Consider the following 13317-nt stretch of genomic DNA (forward strand, 5'->3'; position numbering starts at 1 on the left):
TGATCACCTTCAGCATGCTGATATTCTGTGCAGTCTGGATCACTTTTATTCCAGCATATGTCAGCTCTCCTGGGAAGTTCAGTGTAGCTGTAGAGATATTTGCTATTCTGGCCTCCAGTTTTGGACTGCTCATTTGTATTTTTATTCCAAAATGTTACATTATCTTACTGAAACCAGAGAAAAATACAAAGAAGAATATGATGGATAAAGGGGCACCAAAGTCCTCCTGAAAACTTACAAAATATGATACCAAAGGCATTCTAGTGACATTGTAATATGATCTAGTACCACATCCACCAAGTCAAACCCCTCACTGGCTGAGGAGCTCAACTGATGTAAAGGAAATTGTTTTTTTTTTTACTCATATATGCCCTAAACCTGTGCTGAACTCTGTCCACAGAATATCTGATCTGTCTGCTGAGCAAAACGATGGCACAATCCATCCTTGAAAAAGTACACACTGCCTTATTCTAAGTACCATCTCAGAACCAAGACTTCTTTCAGTGTGGGCGTATGTGTATGTGTGCAATCAGAACATGTGCTTTTGATTTAATTCTCCTTGAAACTTGCATGTGAGAACCATGTATATGACTGAGTTCTTTTTTTGAGCCTCTGTAACAGACCACTCTGAATACTGTTGCAGATCGATCCTTTCTGCAGAAATAAATAACACAAAAGACAGATTTGTCCTAAATCTCTTTATTTCACACTCACTAAAAAGGTTGTTCGTTTTAACACATAATAGATGATTTTTTTTTCCCTCAACAAACTTGTCAGAAGAAGTCAGAAGTGTTTGTGTGATTGTTTGAGACTAGCTGTGGGCAGTGACTGGCCATTCTGAAAGACAAAGACTCCAGCCCCAAAACCTCTGAATTATTCGAGTGACAGACCGCTGGTGCCCCGGATTGTCACTGCTGGGTTCCTTTGAATGCAAAATCATATAGACCCTTGTCTTGAGTATTGAAACACTAAGCAATACTTATTATTGTATTGCACAAAGACAAAGAAAAAAGGAAAAGATCACCTTGTTTTCCCAAATCATTTATTTCCACGTTGACGGCAGATTCTGTGACTCGTGTAACAAATTCTTTGCCTATGTTGTTACCGCCTACTATTCTGGCTGTGGCGTTGAATGAAACCAGAAACCTTACAGATATGTCTGTATTGTAAATGTTGTGCACAACTGTCATGGCAAAAATCAATACACAGGGAGAATCACTGCAGTGCCAATCATCATTTATTGAACAATATTTTGTGATAATGGTTGAGAGGGCGAGAAACAGAATCACCTTTTAGTCGGGGCCCCTACAGAGAAAGTCAAGTGGTCAGTCAGCAGTTCTAGAGTTCTCCTCCAGTCTTCACACCCACTCCTGATCAGCTCTGCAGCTAACTATATGGCCATTTCCCAACTTCCTGCAATTGTCCATCTTGATGTCCAACTGGGCCCCCACCCTGGTTACACTTCTCTATTTTGGGAACCCCCTGCACACTGTGCTAAACAACAGGAAGCTTGACGCCCGATGTTCTTTGCAGAGACCCGTACAAAGGAGCAGGAAGTTCACTCTAACCATACTACATGTTGTGCATTAACTAATATTACCTATTAACTAAGTTAATAACTATTAACTATATTCTGATCCTATTCTGATTAAATTCAGTTTGCTTTTACCACTACACAACCTCATGGGGAGTACAGACTCAAAGGAGGATGGACCTCCTGAAAGCCCAATAGTGGATATTATAAGAGGAAAAGATGGCGAAAAAAAGTGTGCAGTGTTTGAATGACTCAATGAGTGACTTTGGGTTTCCTTGTGCAGGATCTGTGAGTGTGAAAATGTTCGAAGAGTTAGAAAATTTCAGTAAAAGATTTGGAAATATGCAAAAAAACATAAAGAATGACTCTACATGTGGAAAAAGGAAGTGGACAATAGGGGCAGGAAGAAAATGCAAACTCAACTGGCATTTTCAAAAGAGGGGAAGAACAGGGACCAGACAGAAAATAGTCATCATAGAGTCTGAAAGAACGCCTGACCCACAGGTCTCATCTTGTGTTGGCTACACTGATGCACACCTCAGCGAGCTCCGTCACCATGCCAGTCATGCAAAGAAAAGGACGTTGCAAGAAAAAGGATGAAAAGACTCAGAAAGAGCTCCACATGGCAGCTGTGACCATGTATCAGAGGGCCCACGGATACTGACGAGGATGACGACATGGTGGAGATGGCGGGCATCCTCCTGTGCCACGTGATGTCTGTTACCTCTGTGGAAAACAAGGCCACTGGGCAGGGACAGGTGGAACTGTTCCATACACCAAATCGGACTGAGGATGTGTTGGTAGTGGGGGAGAGGGAGGAGGCCCTGCTCCTGTGGCAACTGAGAGAGTTTCTGCTGCTAAGATAAGTTATATGATGTCAGAAAGAGGTACCAAATTACACACACAAATTGCACACCGCAATGAAGAACAGCTTGCTTGTACTAACCCAGACTGATAAAGATGTCAATTCAATTCCTTGAAAATAAATTTGAGCTGCAAGACACATATGTTAAATATTCAACCACTGCCTTTAAACATTTTCCTGAATACATGCTCACAGTGGGAGGACAAAATATTGTGTTTCTAGTTGACACATTTCTTTGGCCAAGGGTAATAATGAGGAATGGAAAGATATGGGCCCCTTTGTGAAAAGATGCATGTGGACTGATGATTGACAGATAACTCACGATCCATCTGTTTTGTTTTCTTCCATACTCCAGTGTTTTAAAAAAAAGCTTTGCCTCAGTTGTACACTCAACAAGATCTGTTCAGCTGGTACCTGAAATGACAACGCAAGCTCAGCACTTCTTATCTGAAACAGAGGCTGCAGCCATCCCAGCCTTACAGAAAATCCCTAAGACACTGTGGGCTAAACATAAATATGATGTTTGTCGAGATTGTGAACCAGTTGTAATTACTCCTAAATCTGACTACAGGCTATATAAACAACTATATCCTTTGAAAAAAGAAGCCATTGATTGCATCACTCCAGTGGTCGAATCTCTTAAATAAGCAGGAGTAATTGTACTCTGTGAGAAATCCCCTGTGTGCACTCCCTTGTTCCCTGTAAAAAGGATAAGAGAAAAATGTGAGCCTACAGAATGGAGATTTTTTTCAGGACCTGCAAGCAACAAATGTTGCAGTTCAGCCTCGAGCCCAAAATGTCCCAAATCCTTACACTATTCTGTCTCAACTTCCATCATTAGCCAAATTTTTCTTTGTAGTTGATTTGTCTAATGATTTTTCAGCATTCCTGTAAGCACTTGTAACCCTGTTAATTTGGCCCCATAAAGCCCTAATATATTGTGTTAATGTAAGCACTTGCCAGACTTGGTGCAATTCATAGTTTTCATCACTAGGTGGCAGTGTACTAAAAAATGGACTAGAGCAGAACGTTCTTTTTTCTGTCTTTTTTTTCCTCTCTTGGCATCTATCTTGCTAAACCAAGCATAAGCACACTGGAGAAAAAGCGGCACAAACCGTGAGTAATTGTGATTTTGATCTAAGAACAAACTGATTTGTAAACCAACTTTGTACAGACAAGATATATCATCGAGGAACGGTGTTTGGACTCCGTTGGGACTTTAAACTAAACCCTTGTAAACTGTGGTTATCTCAGTGAGTCGTACTCACTATTTTATGTTACACTAGCATACTATAGTCACTGGAAACTGGTGTAAATGACTATGAAATGATGATTCAGCTTTACTGTTGTTAAAACCAGTCGGCGTAACATTTCAAAATAACTGTGGTAACTGCTCAGTGTACATTTTATTTTTGTTTATTAAATTTTGTCCTGTGGGAAATGCCATGGACCATGAGCTATTGGCTTGGTACAGGTTTCACAATCTTAATTATACACAGCACACAACCATATGTCAGTGTGTTTGGTGGCATGCAAGATTAATTTTATATTGTTTATTCTATTTGTGAACATACTTGGAGCCAATTGTATGGATGATTTATGCCTATAAAAGGGGAAATATGGTTATCTTGGTTAGGTAGAATGCTGTACCTTTTGAAGTAGTGGAAAAAGGACACTTAAGTTATGAATAGCGGGTAACTCTGCACATTTTGTGTAGACTGTTTTTTTTATAGAGGCTTCTTCTGGTTCTGGATTCCTGGCTCATCGTCTGAAGTTGGATCCCTCCTCGTTCACCTCGGTCCGCCTCCTCTACTAACAGCACAGCAATGGTTCCACTGGATGTCTTTGGCTGAACATTGAGTGTTGGAGGGGTGATAGGGCAATTTTCATTTTTTGAGTGCACTCAGAGGTATTATTGTTTGGTTTCCTGCATTGTGGAGTTTATTTTTATTTACTTCAGATCTCAAGGGTATATGTTGGCCAGTTTGTTTGAACACTGTGTATTACAAACAAACAAATGATGTCATTTTTGGGCATGTGGTCCTATTGCAGAAACTTAATTCCAAATTATGCATTATTGATGGTGCCACTCAGTGCACTGATTCATGGTAAACGCCTTCACTCCCACGACAAAGTGACAAGGACTCCTGACACTGAACAAGCCTGAAGTTAGCATTACAGACTACACCTAGACTGGGACTGCCTGACCCGACCAGACCTTTCACAGACTGTGGATGAGAAAAATGCATGCATGAAATCTGTTCTTTTGTAGGAAGATGGTGGACAGCAACACCCTGTTTCCTGTTTCTCTGCTAAACTTGATCCTGTTGCAGCTGGACACCCTCACTGTCTAAGGGCAGTGGCACCAGCTGAAAAAGTTATTCTGGCTTCCAGAGAAATTGTTAGTTATTTAGATGTCACCCTCCTTGTTCCTCATTCTGTTTCAGTGATTTTACTTGAACAGAAAACATCTCTCCACAGCATGTTGGCTCAGATACAACACTGTTTTACTTGACATGCCTAACATCACTGTTAAAAGATGCACTGTCTTTAATCCTGCCACCCTCCTCTCCATACCCGATGATGGTAAGGGACATAACTGTATTGCCATTCTCCAGCAGATCTGTTCCCCTTGTCCTGACCTGCAGGAACCACCACTAACTAATCCTGATCTTGTTTTGTTTGCAGATGGTTCTGCCTCCTGAGACGCACACACAGGGCCTAAACGTGTTGGCGCTCTTCTCATGCTACTCTCTGCTTTCAGCAGTTTTCCCCTTACACCTCTCTGTTCAGGCAGCTGAATTTGTTGCTGGAATTGAGGCATGCAAACTGGCTGAGGGAAAAAGAGCCATATTTACACAGACTCCAGATATGCATTTGGTGTTGTGCATGATTTTGGTGCACTGTAGAAACATAGATAGTTTCGCAAATCTGATGGTAAACCTATTCTTCACCATGACAAAGTTGCAACTCTACTCAGTGCTATTTTGCTTTCCAAGGCTGTTGTTGTCTGTAAATGTCACACTCACACTAACAACTCAGATCCTGTGTCTCAAGGCAATGCAGGAGTGGATGCAGCTGCAAAGGCTGGTACACTTTCTCCTCCACCCCACGTGCCTTGTTTGTTTCTTGCCCCTGTGACTGTTCCATGTACACCCTCACTCAGCACTCAGTCTTTTGCTACTCCTCCTGAGAAGCAGCTCCTGTGGAGCCACCGTTGTTGATGACATATGGTGGGGGGATGGATGGCAAACCCTGACTGCCCAAGCATTTCTTTCCCCACTATGCCAAACTGGCACATGGTCTTCACCATGTGTTGAAAGAATCAGAATCAGATTCTGCTTTATTGGCCAGGTGTGTCGGACACACGAGGAATTTGACTCTGGTACATCGGCTCTCAATGTGCATGTACAAATCCCCATGCAAGGGGCAAGTAAACAGTAAACCAACATAAGGCTGTATAATATAACAACATAAGCAGTATTAAGAAGCAACAAAAAGTGCAAAATAAGCAGTATAAACAGACAGTGAACAATGCAGACAGACAGGAATGCTCATTGTGAAATGAGATAAATAGGAATAAAGATAGAGTACTTAAAAACTAGAGACCTGTACAGATCTGTATAATCTGTATAATGTATATATACAGGTATTGTACTGAGGGTTATTGTCCAGTCATACTGTCGTGGGTGAAGTGTTCATCAGAGTGATGGCCCGGGGGAAGAAACCGTCCTTGGTGCCTGGTTGTCTTGGTGTACAATAACCTGTAACGCCGTCCAAAGGGGAGGAGTTTGAACAGATTGTGTCCTGAGTGTGAGGATTCTGCAGTGATCCTCTCCACCCTCCTTTTGACCCGTGAGGTGTACAGGTCCTCCATGAAGGGCAGGCTTGCACCAATGACATTTTCTGCAGTCCTGACTGTCCGCTAAAGTCTGTACTTGTCCTATTTAGTTGCTGAGCCAAACCAGACAGTGATGGATGGGCAGAGAACGGACTTGATGATTCCTCTGTAGAACTGTATCAGCAGCTCCTGGGGCAGGTTGACCTTCCTGAGCTGGTGCAGGAAGTACAGGAGGGGGGGTAAGGTGGGGGGGTTCTTCCTGAAGTCCACTGTCATCTCCACTGTTTTGAGTGTGTTCAGCTCCAGGCTGTTGTGACTACACCAGAGGACCAGCTGCTCAACCTCCTGTCTGTAGGCTGACTCGTCACCATCTGATGAAACCAATGACCAATGTATCATCAGCAAACTTTAGGAGCTTGACAGAGGGGTCCTTCCAGATGCAGTCATTGGTGTAGAGTGAAAACAGCAGAGGAGAGAGTACACATCCCTGGGGGGTGCCTGTGCTTATTGTCCAGGTGCTGGATGTGGTTTTCCCCAGCCTCACCTGCTGCTTCCTGTCTGTCAGAAAGCTAGTAATCCACTGACAGGTGGGGGCAGGCACAGTGAGCTGGGCCAGTTTGGAGTGGAGGATGTCTGAGATGATAGTATTGAAGTCCACAAAGAGGGCCCGTGTATAGGTCCCTGGGGAGTTTAGGTGTTGCAGGATGTAATGCAGTGCCATGTTAACTGCATCATACACTGACCTGTTTGCCCTGGTAGGCAAACTGTGCGGGGTCTAGCAGGGGGTCTACGGTGTCCTTCAGGTGGGCCAACACCGGTCTTTCAAAGGACTTCATAACTACAGATGTCAGGGTGACAGGTTTGTGGCTGATGAAGGTTTTTTTGGGGACTGGGATGATAGTGGAGCATTTGAAGCAGGAGGGTACTAAACACAGCTCCAGTGACCTGTTGAAGATGAGTGTGAAGATGGGGGGCCAGCTGATCAGCACACACTTTCAGGCAGGAGGGGGTCATGCCATCTGGGCCTGGTGACTTTCTGATCCTTTGTTTTTTAAAGAGGTCACGCACATCCTTTTCACAGATTGTTAGAGGTGGGGGGCTGGAGGGAAGGGTGGTGATTGTTGGGGGAGCAGCTGCATGGGGCTGAGGTGGGGAGGGTGAGGGGGGAGTTTGTCAAACCTGCAGTAGAACACATTCAGGTCATCTGCTAATTTATAGTCCTCCACAGCAGGGGAGGATGGTTTCGTATAGCCAGTGATGCTTTTCAGGCTCTCCCACACAGATGAGGAGATCGTTGGCTGAAACCTGAGCTTTCAGCTTTTCAGAGTAGCTCCTCTTTGCTGCTCTGATCTCCCTTGTCAGTGTGTTCCTGGCCTGGCTGTACAGAGTCCTGTCCCCACTTTTGTAAGCCTCCTCTTTGGCATGATGAAACTGCTTCAGTCTTGCTGTTGTTAGATATTAGTAAATCAGTTAGATAATCATTAGACATGAATGTGTTAGTAATGCAGTTTAGTAAGATTTAAAGGCCGCTCTAGTTTGTTTTGTTTCAAGGTTAGCAGACAGAATGTTGATTCTGAAGAGTGAACCATGACACCAGTTCTTTTCTTCTATTAATCTTGTGTTAGAATATTATGTCTGAATAAATGAATGAATGCCTTCGCTACACACCATGTGACAACATACACACACATTGAGATTCTTCATTTTGTTATGACTAGGTAAAAATGCAGCTGCTCCAAGCATGTGAAGCACTAAATAATAGATGGAGTCTTCAGACTGACGTCATTTGTGGAAGGGGTTAGCCCAAAACTTATAAATGTATTAGGCTCTGTGTGGCCAGAGACTCCACTTTCCAGCAGCCTGTGTGTGTGTCTCTGGCGGGGGGAGCAACCCAGGTCATGTTTAGAATTTTACTTGTGGTTAAAATAAAACCAGCACTAAATGAAGAAAGACGGACTCCTTCGTTATTCAGAGCTGTCCAATTAAAGAACTGGGGTATTACACTGTGAACCAGGGCTTGTTGTTGTTGTGTGTGCAGAAGGACTTTTTTGGGCACACACACATCCTCACAAAAGCTGATATACAGTAAGATGCCACAGTGTGTGTTCATCCAGGTCTGTAGCTCCAGTCTCAAATAGTCTGTGCAGACCAAGCAGGCCTGTAGCTCTGACTTAGCCTCCCCACTCCAGTTCTTCACTGTTTTGACTACAGGCTTCACAGCTTAAAGTTTCTGCCTGTAGGTTGGAATAAGATGGACCATACAGTGATCAGAGCATTCGAGGGCTGTGCAGGGGACAGAGCAATAGGCATCATTTATTGTTGTGTAGCAGCGGCCCAGTGTGACTTTGTCCCTGGTGAGACCGGTGAAGTGCTGTCTGTCTCCGTTAAACTCCGCTAGAACAATGAGTGGAGAGTCGGGATGTTCTGGCTCCATGCTAGTTATCTGTTCTGCCAGGGGCTGTAGTGTGCTAGCATGGGCCTGCGGCTTTAAATTGACACCCACCAGAATGAAGCTCGAAAATTCTCGGGGAGAATAAAAGGGTTTGCAGTTGAGAAAAAGAGTCTCTAAGTCTGTGTTACATGTCCTCAGTAGCACTGTGACACCTGTGCACCAACCTTCATTTATGTAGAGATAGATTCACTCTCCTCTCGTTTTCCCAGACAACTCCGTTACGCGATCTGCTCTGTACACCTGGAAGCCTGGTACTTGTATCATGTTGTCTGTGATGGAGTTGCTGAGCCAATTCTTCATGAAGTATAAAGCAGCAGAGCGTGCAAAGTAAAAATAGTCCTGTTGACAAGAAGAATTTCATCCATCTTGTTGACCAGGGAGTGGAGATTTGCTAGATGGATAGAGTGGGAGTGGAGCCTGGGTCCCTCTCTGGCGTAGCCTCACTAAGGTGCATGTACGCTTGTCATGCCGGCGTTTCTTCCAGGTCCTGCATATGGCAGCTGCTCCTCCAATCAGAATGTCCATACACAATTCTTCGTTCCCAAAAATCAAAGAAAGGTAGTTTGGTGTGAGTTGTCTGATATTTAACAGTTCTTCTCTGGTAAAAGTAATCCAGGATGAGTTGCAAAAGATTGAGAAAACAAAGAAAAGCAACACACACAAGAGAACATGAGTAACCAAGGCTGCAATTGCTGTCAGTGCCATCTTACCTATAGGTATGTAAGTATATAGAAAGGGGGCATGTTAACCATAACAGAGCACTGGTTCACAAAAGGGTTTTCTGCCTATACTCAGAAATATTACCAATCATGTATGGTTTGTGCAACACTCAATCCAGGTAAAACAACACCACTCACACAGGCAGCACACCCTGCACTTGACAGACCATTTGAACCCTTGATGATGGATTTTATTGAGCTGACACCTGCTGGCAGTAAAACGCACTGTCTGGTAGTGGTAGACATGTTTTCAAAGTGGGTAGAAGCCTTTCCTGCTAAACATCCCAGCAGCCAGACAGTGGCAAAGACACTGCTAACAGATTGGTCCTAGATGGGGAATTCCAACCAGAATTAGCAGTGACAATGGTTCTCACTCTTTTCTCTTTTCACTCTCACTCGGTTCTGTACCGGAAACAAATTCCTTGTGTGTAACATACTTGGCCAATAAAGGTGATTATCCTTATCCGTATCATCCAGCTAGTGGAGGAGCGGTGGAAAGAGAGAATGGGACATTAGAAAATGAAACTTGCTAAATGCTGTGAGGAAACAGGTCTATTTTGGGTAAAAACACTGCCCATTGTGTTAACATATTTGAGAATGACAAAAAGATCCAGAATCAGCATGAGCCCATTCGAAATCCTTTATGGGTGCCCACCCTCTCTGGGAGTGGAACCTGCAACCAGACCCCTCCACTGCACTCTGTGAAAATGACATGCTGAACTACTGCAAAAACGTATCTGCTGATCTCTCTCAAATCTCTCAAAAGGTCAAGTTAGCCCTTCTATCACTGGTCTCTGAGCCTCTGCACAACCTGCTGAGCATGCACACAGTGATTAAGATCACCGAGAGAGCAACGTGGATCCATGCCAGCCACTGCAAGAAGGTACCGGACAACAACCCCACATCACCTTCATCCATAGAGGGTAACACCAACATCTAGTGACACCTGATGACATTGCTTGCTTGTACACACATACAGCATATTAGTAATTGTTAGACCTTAGTGTGTTAGTAATGCAGTTTAGTAAGATTTAAAGTCTGCTCTAGTCTGTTTTGTTTCAAGGTTAGCAGACAGAGTGTTGATTCTGAAAAGTGAACCATGGCATTAATTGTTTTCTTGTATTAAATCTTGTGTTTTGTCGGAAGTCAACCACTTCCTTATCGGGTTTCAGATGATGGAAAAAATATTCAGTCACAAAACACCACAAAATACCAAAGTGCACTTAATTAATAATTACCTTTTATTCACAGATGCGCATCTGGAGATCACAGCAGCAGCCAAAATGATTTGATCTGATCTTTCTAACATTGTGTATTATATACTATTCTTCCCACCTACTTACATTCCTTAGGATGCAGCTGAGATCAATCAGCACCCAACCAAAGTTTCTATCCCACCATACACAATACTTCTCTCATGACAGTTAAACCTTCCTCCCTAAAACCAAGGTACTTTTTCTGTGATCAAAGGCACACATACACATAATGATTACATGAACACTCAGTAATGCTGAGAAAGTTAAAACTTGTCCTTATCAGTTCATTAAATGTAAAACAGTGGAGTGTAGCCAGACATCTTTATGTCCACTGTTACATGAAACAGTGCTCATACTTCAAACTCAGTGAAAGTTACATTCCATTTAAGTGAAGACTGGTGCTTCAGTTACAGTGTCTTCAAACAGTCTAATATTCCACAGCATGTAATCATGTATGTATACTATGACCAAATGAAGGCCACACTTTTATTTCCAAAAACAGTGTCATATTAAGATAAGAATTTCCAAACAGTGTTTGTGCTGCAATCATACAGGAACCTTAATATTACATTTCATATAGTGTGTAAAGATACTAGTGTTTTCTACAATACATATTCTTTTGTGCACAGTGAAAAGTGTTAATGCCTGAAGTTGCAATGTCTCACACAGTTAATATCTGACAGTTAGAATATTATGTCTGAATAAATGAATGAATGCCTTAGCTACACACCACGTGACAACATACACACACATTGAGATTCTTCATTTTGCTATGACTAGGTAAAACACAGCTGCTCCAAGCATGTGGAGCTCTAAATAAGAGATGGAGTCTCCAGACTGACTTCATCTGGGGTTCTGTAATCTTTCTGTGTAAGGGGTTAGCCCAAAACTTATAAATGTATTAGGCTTTGTGTGGCCAGGGACTCCTTTCTCCAGCAGCCAGTGTGTGTGTCTCTGGCGGGGGGAGCAACCTGGGCCGTGTTTGTAATTTTTACTGGTGGTTTAAAATAAATCAGCACCAAATGAAGAAAGACTCCTTCGTCATTCAGAACTGTCCAATTAAAGAACTGGGGTATTACAAGCTAGACTATGTTGACTTTTTACCAGACCTCCGTGCCCCTGGTACTCCAAATAGTTTCCTTGTTGTGGCACTCTGCCTGAAGTTTTGCGCCCATTGGGGGTAAAAAAAAAAAGACAAGTCTGATACATCCCAGCAGGACTGGTGCTGTTTCCCTGGGTCGGTGTGGCTCTGCCTAGAAACAATAGATTACAGATTACAAACCTGTAAATTTCTGCATTGCGTCTGCAACAGGCACTAAAGAGGAGCTGACTGCCCTGAGACTAACGAGCATGGAGCACAGAATGGTATTAGATCACCACATCACAGGGCGGCGTTTGTGCTATGGTTGGTGAACATTGTTACACATACATTCCAGAAAACAATGCTGATCGCCATGTGATAGTCAATGTTATAGCCAACATGACTGCAATTCAGAAACCCATGATTCAAGATGACCACCCCCAGGACCCCAGGTGGTGGTCATGGTTGTTTACTTCCTGGAAAGGTTACCTGGTTAACATCAGTCTAATCCTCCTGTTTTTCATCCTCTTTGTCTCCTGTGTGCCCTGGTTACTTGGACACATGATAGGATGCATGTTTACTAGCACTGTTTCAAAATGTTGCAGCTCAGCATCTAGATGACTCAGATAAACATGACCCTGACCTCTACTCACCTTCCATATGCTCTGACTTGGACTCAGACTTTTCTGATGCAGAGAACAAGTACATGTAAATAGCACCACATAATATGTAGTCCCCCTACTTATGCTTAGCCCAGATTCAGGGATGCCTGTGTTTTGGCAAAAACACCCTTGCTATTGTTTCCAACAACTTTAATGATGATATGTCTTAAATCTTTGTGAATTTCCATACCTGATGTTCTGTTGTGTCTATGAGTGATTAATAAATTATTATGACAGAACCATTGGACTATATGCCCTCTCAGATATTTAGAACTGGTTTGGTTTTTACTCAGTAGGCTATTGATTTGTCAATTTTGGTATATATCAAACCAATTTGTATAGAAGGGATCATTTTTCCATTAAACCAACATTCATTCATTTTCTACCGCTTAGTCCCTGGACGGGGTCACGGGTGGGGCCGGAGCCAATCCTGGCCGGCAATCGGGCGAAGGCAGGGTACACGCTGGACATGTCGCCAATCCATCACAGGGCTAACACATAGACAAACAACCACACATACACGCACGCACTCACTCCTATGGGCAATTTAGAGACACCAATCAACCTAAGCTGCATGTCTTTGGTCAGTGGGAGGAAGCCGGAGCACCCGGAGAGAACCCACGCAAGCACGGGGAGAACATGCAAACTCCACACAGAAAGGTCCCAGGTGGGGCTCGAACCCGGAACCTTCTCGCTGTGAGGCAACGGCGCTAACCACTGTGCCACCGTGCTGCCCATTTAACCAACAATCAGGATTAATTCCAATTCTAGCTAGTGCTATCATAAGACTCCTGACTTATTTTTCAATGTTTAAACTGTGAATAAAAAATATATTCTCAAATTTAATTTTTGTGTAAAAATGTGCAGCATATTTGAATTTTTATATTTGATAAAACATTAAATATAT

This window comes from Monopterus albus, unplaced genomic scaffold (genome assembly GCF_001952655.1).
Source record: "Monopterus albus unplaced genomic scaffold, M_albus_1.0 scaffold553.1, whole genome shotgun sequence".
NCBI lineage: Eukaryota > Metazoa > Chordata > Actinopteri > Synbranchiformes > Synbranchidae > Monopterus > Monopterus albus.